We start from the raw sequence: 11,687 nt of genomic DNA on the forward strand, positions 1-11,687 counted from the left end.
GGCTTGAGATGGGATGCTATCTGTGTTGAGTTTGTGGAGTGTGTTAGTGTGTTTGTGTTTATATGTGCATCACGTCCTGAGTGTATCTAGCCGTTGCTTGTAGTGATAGGCTCTGGCTCCCCAGTGACTCTGTATTAGATAAAGCAGTTAGAAAACGGATGGATCTTTTTACAGGAACATGCATATTAGCAAAAAGTCAATAACATAAGAAACTTTTTGCAATGATAATATCAATCACAGATGTTGCAAAATGTTTGTGAAATACGAAGCTTAAAACTACGAATATTTAACAGCTTTTATTGAGGTAATATTTGAGATATGTAGTTACATGTAGATGACACAGAACCCAATCAGGAAAATGAACAAATCCATTTCTTTTGTGTATCTGTTTCATATTTGTATTTTTTAGTCTGTGTACTGTATTACCTGCAGAATATGAGAAAAAGGATGAAGCATCAGTCGTTGTTAATAAAGTTTGAGATTTTCATCCTAAACGTGAATTTGAGGCAATTGACAAAAACTGGGAGTAGACATTGTGCTGTGGAATATAGATAATATAGAATGAAAAAGCAAGCAGCTATTTTAATAAATTAATAAAGCATACTTGAAACAAACAAAGAGTATTTAGATCACCCAAACCCAAATTTCCCCCTGTCTGAGGGTTGCTTACACAAAATGTGACACGATTGTAGAATTTACAAGGTTAGATCAATTAATGAAATGAAACTGACCACTATGTATAAATGCCGGTTCATGCACACCACAAAAATTGGGATGAAATTCTAGTTGATGCACCACTTCAGCCATTAGTTACTTAACTGAACTAAAGACAGATGTAATTTAATATATTTTAATCATAACAGTAAAAAGAAGAACTTTTATTTGTAAAGTGCCTTTCCAAACCCAAGGAAACTGTGCTTTGTGATAAAAGAGAAGGTCATATAAAAAGAAAAAGAAAACGTAACAAGGGCATAGAGGTTTATCCTGATGGAATGAAGGGCCATAACCATGCCAGCTTAAATGTTATTAATGCATACATCAGGAACCCAGCATTAGACCTTGATAGAAATTGCCTAATGGGGGCAATATTTCTAAGGTGAAAAAAGATGTTTTAATCAAATTTTTATCATAAGGCTCAAAAGGCTCATAGGATGAGATCAAGTGTGACTCTCAGATTCCTGACTATGGCTGATGTGTAAACAGGAAGCCATCTACCATTACCAGCAAAAATTAAAATTTTAAGTTTGGATTTGAAGAGCGTCAAAGAATTGTGTCAAAGATGTTTTACAAATAATTTCTACTTTTTGTTAAATAATTAAAAGCCCTAATTAAGAAGGTTAACAATTCAGTTGAGGATTTATGTAATTAAGAGCTCAGAACAAAAATCTGAAAATGTCAACGTCTTGTGATAAAGGACTCATTCCAAGCAACTTTAATATTCTGCCTTCTTTTCTACAAAGTTTCCAGAACTTTGTCTCTCCAGTGCAATAAATCAGATTTAGACAGTGAAGGGGGAAAAGAGCACAATGGTGAAGTTTGTACTATACAGAACCTACAGAACGATTAGCAGGGTCAGAGGTTACTCCTTACTAAAGTGTACAGGACATGTTAAAGAACATACAGGAGGAATGGGCGTGAGTGGTCAGTAAGGCCAATGCGCCATGTTCCCATGCCAACTCATCCCCTAATAAGGGGTCCCAGAACCAGCACTGTAATGTGGTAGAAGAAAAAAAAAATGGATTCTTTTTTTTGAAGGTATCTACAATGTCTGTGTAGAGGCCTCCCTAAGGAATGTGTGAAATGTGGATTAGACTGATGAAAATGAGCCTGCTGAGCTCCAAGCAAAAGCAAGGCACAAACCATCTAATGTCAGCCAGCCTTCTTGCCCACTCTGGGCTCTTAATTGTCAGCTTCAATTTATCAAGAACGTCTCACTCCTAATGGTAGTGACAGCCTATCGCAAAACTGGAGACGTCTGCTCTAGGCAGCCTTACGAGTATTCAATCTGTTTGAAGGGTCAGTTTCACTGGCAGATACACAGCTGTTCTGGAGTTGGCAACATACCTGTAGGCCTGGGAGATTCAAACATTATCAAAGATTTTGATCTACTCTATGAAGCCAATATCCGTTGGAATTTTTTACACACTTCTGGAATACATGTGTTAAGAGAATATATCTCATGAATACAGTTAGCAGAGGGTAATGCTAAAATGTTATATATATACTGTATCTATCTATTAAAGTCACAATAATAGGATCTACAAAATTAAATATATTTTATGGTGGCATGTGGATCCAAAAAAATCAGTTCAATTTTTAAAAATAATAACCCTAAAATAATTTTGCAGCTATTAATTCATGCTCAGAATTGTTTTATAAAAATACAATTTATTGCATCCTTTCAGTTCCCTTCATACACAGATGTTTAAACTACACCACAAAACATATTATAGGTGAATGTTTAGCTTACAATTGAAAGTTGGGCAATAAACCATAAAGCCTGATAAGCAAAGCGTTCCTGAAACAAGGATTGCAACTTCACTATAGACAAGAGGCTGCCAAAATGTTATGCAGTGCTTACAGCAAAACAAGCAAAACATTAATGTGAAGTCCTTCTTGTTTTTTTCCTTTGTTGCTGATACTGTAAGCAAACAGAAATAAAGAGACAAAATTATTCCATTCTCCAGCATTATATCTTACTTTTAGGAAAGCAACATTTGGTAAAGAGACAGATTTAAAATAACTATGATAATCCACTGGTAGTATTTGTTTTGCCCGTTCCGTGACCTCACCACCATTTAAAACGATGTAGGATAATCTTGACAGGAGAAAGAAAAAAATAGATTTAAACTAAAAGAAATATGCTCTGGGAGATTATCATGACTGAATGAATAACAGATGGTGAAAGCTAGCCTATGTTGCATGACAGAATGTTAAGAATATGTGAAGATGTGATGATTATCAAGGGGAGTTGAATTATTTTCATGAGAAATGTTTGCAGCAAAAACAATACCAAAACACTTATTAGGTTGTAACTTTTACTTTATGAGTTTGATATATTTTTCATTTAAGTCTGCAGTCTAAGATTAATCTTCCTTTCTTAGACTCTTTACTGATCCCATAATTTTAGTTACAGGTGTATATGTATGCAAGATGTAAAGACAGATTGAACAACAGATCAAAACACTTTTAAAGCTTATGATGCTTATTAATGAAATGGTAATGTAACTCGGTTTTGTCCCTAATAAAGCTTCTGTTTTTGGGATTCCAGTAAGCACACAGAGCTACTAGGTTTTTTATAAATGAACCATCTGTTTCTGATGGAAAAATATATTATCTCTCAATTAATATTTTCTGACAATTGGCACTGTGCAGGCACAGAACAGAATGTCATGTTGCATAATGTCCTGGCTAGATATAAAGATTTTTTTCCTTGCACAGAACAATAAATTGTTTTCTGTAACTGGATTTTAAATAACACAAAGTATGTAAAGTTCTTTGAAAAGTGTATTTCTGATACTCAACCCACATCTAGCTTTAACCCAATTTAAGCTTTTGACCTTTAATTCCTGCCTTGGGTGGTAAGATGTAGAAGAGGAACATTTAAGCTAATTCTTACAATGCTCTTCACCATATGTGTCCAGAGCAGAAATGGTCTTTTACACCAATCGCCTGAAACAGGTGTTTTTTTTTATTTGTGCTGTTTTAATGGTTTTGACTTGGTGATGCTATTAACAGAGCAGCTTGTTAGGTCACATTTTATTAACACCATGAAGAAAATTGTACCTCTTTGATTCAACCTTAATCTGGTTGAATTCCAGCTGGGCTGACTCAATCATGAGCAAATTCTGATGCAGAGATGGCAAGAGAAAACCAACAGATTTAATATGGGTTTTTTTGCCTTCATTAATTCAGTCGGCTTTTTTACTTTGTATGTATAAATATTATATTAAGTACTAGTTAAATTATAAGTATTAAGTGAAATCTGTGTATTGTATAAAACAGAAAGAACTATTGATATTGTAATAACAATTTTTTTAATTAAATGGGGACAAATATATATAGCTTTTGTATTTGTTTATATTGCTATTTACAAAAAGAATATTAATTTAATATTAATATTAACAAAATATAGCAAAAACAAAAGCAAAACTTGAAAATCCATTGTACTAAAAGAAATGTTTGCGATAAGTGACTTGAATTGATGCTTTGCAGACCCATATTTGCCTTTTTGTATTGTATTTTGTGTCGTAAAAACATACTTAAACCTCTTTTTCATTACGTTTCATGAATAAAAACATGGATTGATGTTTAAGTTAAGGGAAAATAAACCTGTTTAGAAAGAATTATATTAAAATGATTATTTTTTCAAAGACACCGATTGAAAGGATTTCTTCATCACATCTGCAAATCTTTAAAATGCATATTAATTGATCGTTCAAATCTAGAACATAACACTCTATTTTAGGAAAACACCACACTTTTTTCAGCAAGTGGAATTTTCAGTGGAGGGCTGATGTACCATTCCACAGAAACAGCTGGAGTCTAAAGAAATGATCATATTTCACTAAAATATTGCCACGTGGTGAGAATAATAAAATATGAAATTGTACATATGGAACTAGTTAGCAATGTTTCCATGTGATAAAATATTTTAGACCTCTAGAACTAAACATCACATACTTTGCCCTTAATTGGAAAATGTTAAATGCAGATTGCTTGGTTTTATGCTTTTTCTTACAGTCTTTTCTCCTCTTCTTTTAAGCCAGACGATGACTTCTAATTTCTTGTAGAGGAGTGGTAACAAAACTATCGTAATTCGAAATGAGTAGACCCACCCCACTACATTAGTTTATTGGCGGTTGCCTCTACATTTTGTAACATTACTGGGAATACAAATGAAAAAAAAATACCTTGACCTACATCCTCCAGCTGTGTTTAAAAAGCTGTAGGCACCAAATGACAGCAACAGCTAATGTCAGGAGCAATTAAAGGGGACAAGACCAAAGTTCTAGGCTTAAAAAACCTGGTCTCCAAAAAATATATTTTTACCAACAAACTGTCAAATATTCTATAATGGTATTATTCCTAAAACTGTACAGTACAAATCAAGTTACAAAGGAGGTGCTTTACAGAATTTTACATTAGCCTATTTCCAACAATTTTTAAATTCAGGTTTTAAAGACATGTAGTGACTACCATTAATTTTGCAAGGACTGACATAAAACCACATAAAAGTCTAGAAAGGCTTTTTTGGCTCAGACGAAAATTAGGTTAAAAAAATATATGTACTGGCATAAGAAAGGGAAACTAAAGATGGGGTGCTTCAGGTTAGACAAAAAGTGCACAAGGCACAGGTTTACTAAGGCAACACAACTGATAGTCAAAAACAGTTGTGGGAAGGGGTTGCATTACTTATTGTCAAAATGTACCTGCGAAGTCAGTGTTATCCACCATTTAACTCTTACTTGGATTGTCTAAATAAATCAGCAGCATCCCTCAATCATTGAAAAATCACAGCAGTATTTAGTTTGTTAATCTGTATGGAATATTTCCAAGGGGAGGAGAATGCTGGAAGTGAATGTTATCTCAAACTACAGAAAAAGAAAAATCAAAGTGTCAGATCTTCAGTATTAATGTTTAAGACTTTGGTGAGATCATCCATTCCTCCTGGCCAGTAACATGCTAGTCTAAACAACTATCTAAAAGCAGTCTTAATAATTTTATTGTGGCCTAGCACATTTGAGATTGAACATGTTTGATCAATATATGTTAGATTTCAAGTTTAGTCTGGTGAAGATTTATTTGTTAGTCACTATTACCCTAGAATTTACACCTAGAAAGCCACATTACAAACAGACATCTCAAAATAAAAGCTTAACCAAGTGGTCATGAAGATATTAACCCTTTTGAATCATAATTGCAGTTACTGTTGCAATTGTGGAAGTCATCTCACAATAACCTCGTGTCAGTTAAATACAGGTACATGTATTACATTACAATGTAATACATTACTCACTTTGTGACCTATTCAGATTTAGCACATATAAAATGCTGTTAGCTTTGTAGCATAGTAATGCACTCTGTAATGCACATTTTGGTGAAAGCAAGGTAGACAGAAGAGCCTGTGAGACCCTGAACAATAAACCAAAACTTGGCAAATGAACAATGTTCTTGGCTGAGCCAAACACAATAGCATGACGAAGTTGGAAAGCCAAATGTTATGGGGTTTGGGTTCATGAACTTACAAGTGGTTTGCTTGTCAGAAAGATTACAGGGTGCATTAGTGTGAACAAATGCAAAAAGTAGAAAAACAAACAAAAATGTTTTCCCTTAATGAATCATAGTAATTGCATTGCATCATCTAAATAAATATATGTAGTGTGGGATATAGTTTTTTTTGTTAAAGCCTGCTTTCTTAGGTCTCAGTTTCCTGGCACAAAAACAGCCCATGAGGAGTTGGTGAGGAGAAGCACATGGACAGCTTTAGATGAAACCCAGGCCTGGGAAGTTATTTACTGTATCTTTATTGAACTTGACAGCAACAGCATGACTATTGGCCATCTTCTTGTGTCCTCAACCCAGGGTCATTAGGTAAGACATGTCTCTTTTCAGAATTATCCTTTATTCTTATAAACAGGAACACCCAACATCACTAAAAACTGCAAGAAGGGAATATTCTTTTAAAATCACATTCAGTGAAACTTTTCCAGTCATTTTTAAAAGTGCATAAATGGCTATTCATTCAGTATTCCCTGAAAAGGTCATCACCCCAAAATATTCAGAACTCATGGTTAGTGCATAAGATATTCAAGCATTAATCCTATCGCTGCCATTTTAAAACCAGTCAATAAATAACTACAAATGACATTTGAAATTAAACAAGTATTTTATTTTATTTTTTTGTCTCTCTGGATACCCACTTATCCCTGTACCTTAAAATGTCTCCTAATCCTTCACTGCCTGAGTCTGCTCCTCATCGCCATGTTTCAGCAAGGCAAAATTATAGGCTATTAGCGTGTGTAAGTTCATTCAATGTCCTCCAATCTATCAGCAAACTCACAAATCAAACCACCTAAAGAGAGAAATTAAATAAAAAGTAGGAAGTGAAATCCAACGGGACTCATGCAATAAAGTGCTACAGCCTTTCAACCTCCTTTATGGAGCTCACAATTGCTGTAGAGTAATTCTGTTTATTTTTACTCTAGTCAGAACAAAAGATGTTGTGCTCCCCAGAAACTTTCCACACACCTTACATACAAATGAAAAAAATAAGGGAAACCACTTCACTAAAAAGGACATTTAAAATGGGGTGGGGGGGGCTTTTCACCAATTTAGCTCATTTGGTTTTTAGTAGCCAATTAACCCAAGATCTCATCCAGCTGTTTCTTGAAAGATGGCTGGGTGATACATGTGCTTGATGTATAGTCTGAGTGGCACTCTGCCCACTACAGCATTTATTTAAAATCCATTGTACACATGTCAAGTACATTGCACCTGAGTTAACCAGACCCAAGCAAAATTATAAATGGAGTTATGGGTGCTCTTTGCCCCTGAAAATACAGCACCTGTTCTCTTAAATTACTTTCAGTTACCAGGAAAACTCAGACATTACTGAAGCTACAAAGGCTATTGAGGCTAATGGCAAAAATCAAAGTCACCTTCCACATCTGGAGTCTCTAAGATGTGTACTTACCAAAAGCAGAAAACCATGCTTTTTTTTCAGAAAGAAATACATATGTAATTCATATAGGATAAAAAAGTAGAAAAGCAGCTCAATTTTTGTATGTAAAGTTTTGTGCTGGATGTGTGTTCTATATGGAAGTGCAGGAATCAATTCTCTTTTCACTCCTTTTTAGTTGGGATTTCCCTTGATTTTTTTAAACCACCACAAAAAGAAAACGGATTAAAGAAAATAATGAGTGAATTAAATACACCTTGATGTATCCCTACTGATTGTTAGTAATACAGAACATTTATAACATTAGATTATCATAAGTATAGATTCATCTTACAATTAGTATAATATAAAACAATCTTTTAGCAAAGTTTTACATTTCTGGGAAACATCATCAGGTATATTGCTGTTAAAACAACAGTTTTCCCTTCTTATTCCTTTCCAAAGGGAGGACACTCTAAATGATGTATATTTCACTGGGTTGTATTAAACAAGGGTCAGCTTCAATTTTTAGCAGATGTAAAAAATAATGCCTTCTCTTCAACCTTACTTTTAAAGGCAATGCTTTTCAACATTAACAATTGCAGGGCATTTCTGGTTAATGGTAAAAATGCAAAACATCATAAAGACCACAGTTGTACTGTGAACTGAAAATGAATTTCACTTTTGCACGAACAATAGAAGTTTGCAGAAAGGGGCTGCGTTTGGAGTCTTTTTGCCAAAGATCTGTGGTTGTTCCCACTGACAAATGACATTAAAGTGTTGGGTTAAACTACAATTGATTCTGAGTTCATATGAACCACATCAAGAAGGAATACCATATATTAAATTACAAGCATTTTTGTGTCAGCTTTGATTCAGCAACGTAAAAGCAGTTATCCATGTGAAGTTCACTCTGAATTTGCAGTAAAAGACAAGTTGAGAATTGGGACTAAAAGAATGGAGTCAACAAAATCAGGGTTATTGTAATTTTGTTGTTCAACAATGTTTTTAAGTGGTTTTTTTTTCTTAAATGATCTTAAACTCCCCATGGAGTATACACACTAAGATTACATACTGTACATGCAATTCAAAAGGCACATCTACCAGAATTGCAAAGCTGGAGAAAAGCCTTTGTCTTCTGCCTTGATAGATAGATGGGAAAAATTACAGCTGGTAGATAAAAATGAAATCTGCAGTAAAGGACACCATGCTTGAATTCAGATGGTCTTCATTTGCAATGACCATGTTGCACTCGCAACAGTGGAGAAACAGAAACAGAAGAAGTGATGGTATGACTTCCTCAAGGTTAGGATGTTGTGATTATTGATGGCTCTTTTCAAACAATATGATACATGCTGAATATGTTGCCACTTCCAATCTTCAGAAATAAACTATAGTATGTGTACAGTTTAGGAGTGGTGGTAGTTCAGACGGCAAGCGCGTCTAACTCCTGACCAGAAGGTCCTAGGTTCAATCCCAGGGAGGGGCAAGTTATGTAGCTTCCTTCCTATGTATTCCTTCTAGACAGTACCCAGGTCCACTCAGCCTGCGTTCCAGTTGAGTACTGGGGGTAATAGGCAGGCTGAGTGTGATGCTGATCACATCACCTCCACTTCCAGTGTTGGATGGTTGAGAAAAACTGTGGCCCATGGGCCTTTATGGCCTGAAAAGAGGATCTTATGTTCCTACCATGTGTGCAGTTTTTCAACTAGAGAAACTAGTGTTAGCCCTGCACTCACATTTACTTTTCTTTTCCTGTTATTTGAGTAAAAAAATAACTTCATATCTGAATTCAGTCCTCAGCTTTCAAGGATGGAACAATCATATTAAACAAGCCTCTGTCTTTCATTGATTGGGAAAAAAGCTTTCCCATTTTTAAATAATCTTAATGGCAGTAGTTATTCATCATTCATCTGACAATGCTCACTGCACTAAAGGCAACATGGAAAAGAAATCCAAATCTGTCACATGTGGGGAAGGCAGTTTGAATTAAAGAGAAGCTTGGAAAAATTCTCATATGGTCTAAAATGGATTACATGCACTAACACCTGTCAAATTGCAACAGCATTATTCACTATGATGTCCTAGCATTTTTCGATTGTTTCACATTTTTGGCATGATTAACAGCTGTCATCATGAGATAGAAATGTATGGTAAAGATGAGTGCTGCATCTTCTTACTGAGTGACATGTTTCTTTCTCAGAGTGTCTCATCTATCCATTACTTGAAAGAGCCGTCTGGCTGCTTCTGGACTGCCTGCCAGATAACCACTAAATCTATAGGAATTTAGAACACAAAAGACAGCTGTTCCCCCAAATTATCCATACATACTGGAATTACTTTAAGGTTAGAATTCAAACCCCTAAAAACAACTGGAATGTTTTCTGATTCACAAGTACAAATATAAGAAAACTGTTCATTTATGCAGATACTGTATGAATCATCAGGGCCAGAAAGAACAATGGGGGATATTGCCACTGAAGGGAATCCTGAAAGCTGTTCCTTGGCTAAGTTACACAAAAAGCCTTTTTTTTATTCGTTTTCTGAATATATAAATTCAAATGACAACCCACCACCTCTCTTCTGGTGTTAAATGCTTTGTATCTTCAGGAATCACATTTGGGATAAGAATAAAATAAAATTGTTCTGATGAAAGAGGTTTTACACTTTTTTCTTTCAAAATGTAGGAAGCCACTTCTATTAGTAATTTAGCTCCAAATTACTTCACACAATGTAGCAAACAAGGAAAATACTATATACTGTACTTGTCAGTCTTGGAAATCTAGAAGGGAACAGAAACCATTTTTATTATAATAAAATGTAATAAGAGGATTTAATAAGGATTTAAAGGTAAAAAAACACTTCGTTCTGATGGATTCAATCAAATATTATTAACACAAAACATTTTTTTTAACAAAAACATGAATCAAAGACTCAATATGAAACATTGCATACCATGAAAAGGAAAACACTACAAAGTTAGTATTAGGCATGATCTCTTTTATTATTAACCCAATCCTGGCAGTGTTAACACACAGACCTGATCAGCCTCTGGACAGACTGCTGTTGGATGCTATAGCACTGCAGCTGAATGGCAAAGGTTGTCTGGTTACAGCTGTTTCCTGTTGATGGGATAGGCCAGGAGAAAAAGGTGGCTATGGAAAAAAATGCAGTCAAAGTGAGCTCAAAGTGTTCTCCAAGTATGTAAATTGCAATTTACATTAGTTATGCCGGATTTAATGTGCAGTTGCCACATGAGACAAATGTAATGAATCTGTCTTCCAGGGTGTGACTTCTCACTAATAAAGTGGGTTTCCCAGTTTCTTTGCACTAGTTTGAAGACAAGTCAAATCTTTCGGCAATTTCTCTCAGGCAACCCACTTACAAATGTGTCAATAACAACCAGGTGATCTTTGTTATTCAAGCAAGACATGGTCATATCTTTCACAGCTCTTGCCTTACATTTCTCTGAGATGAGAAAGAATGTTAGCAATTAAAAAGGCAGACAATGTTATGATATACTGTATACTAAAAGGTGTAGAATTGAAATCAAGGGACGTAAGCATTGTTAAAAGCACTATTAAGACTTAATTCATAATAATAATTGTTTACACTTATATAGCGCTTTTCTGGACACTCCACTTAAAGTGCTTTACAGGTAATGGGGACTCCCCTCCACCACCACCAACATGCAGCATCCACCTGGATGATGCGACGGCAGCCATAGTACGCCAGAATGCTCACCACACATCAGCTCTCAGTGGGGAGGAGAACACAGTTATGAACGCAGTTCATAGATGGGGATTATGAGGAGGCCATGATTGGTAACGGCTAATGGGGAGAATTGGCCAGGATGCCGGGGTTACACGCCTACTCTTTTCAAGAAACGCCCTAGGATTTTTAATGACCACAGGGAGCCAGGACCGTGGTTTTCTCATCCCGTCCCTATACTGGGGCAATTAGGACCTACACAGACCGCAGGGTGAGCGCCCCCTGCTGGCCCCACTAACACCTCTTCCAGTAGCAA

General features: G+C 35.5%; 1 protein-coding gene across 1 annotated transcript in view; it reads left to right on the top strand.

The window, feature by feature from the left end:
* The window catches only part of pcsk9 (proprotein convertase subtilisin/kexin type 9), a 247,995-nt gene extending 236,671 nt beyond the window's left edge, over positions 1 to 11,324 (top strand). Inside the window, exon 13 of the transcript XR_015925228.1 lies at positions 11,246 to 11,324. The gene's annotated coding sequence lies outside the window, so the exon portion shown is untranslated. The remainder of the gene's footprint in view (positions 1 to 11,245) is intronic.
* The last annotated feature ends 363 nt before the right edge of the window (positions 11,325 to 11,687 follow it).

This window comes from Lepisosteus platostomus, chromosome 11, assembly GCF_059453375.1.
Source record: "Lepisosteus platostomus isolate fLepPlt1 chromosome 11, fLepPlt1.hap1, whole genome shotgun sequence".
NCBI lineage: Eukaryota > Metazoa > Chordata > Actinopteri > Semionotiformes > Lepisosteidae > Lepisosteus > Lepisosteus platostomus.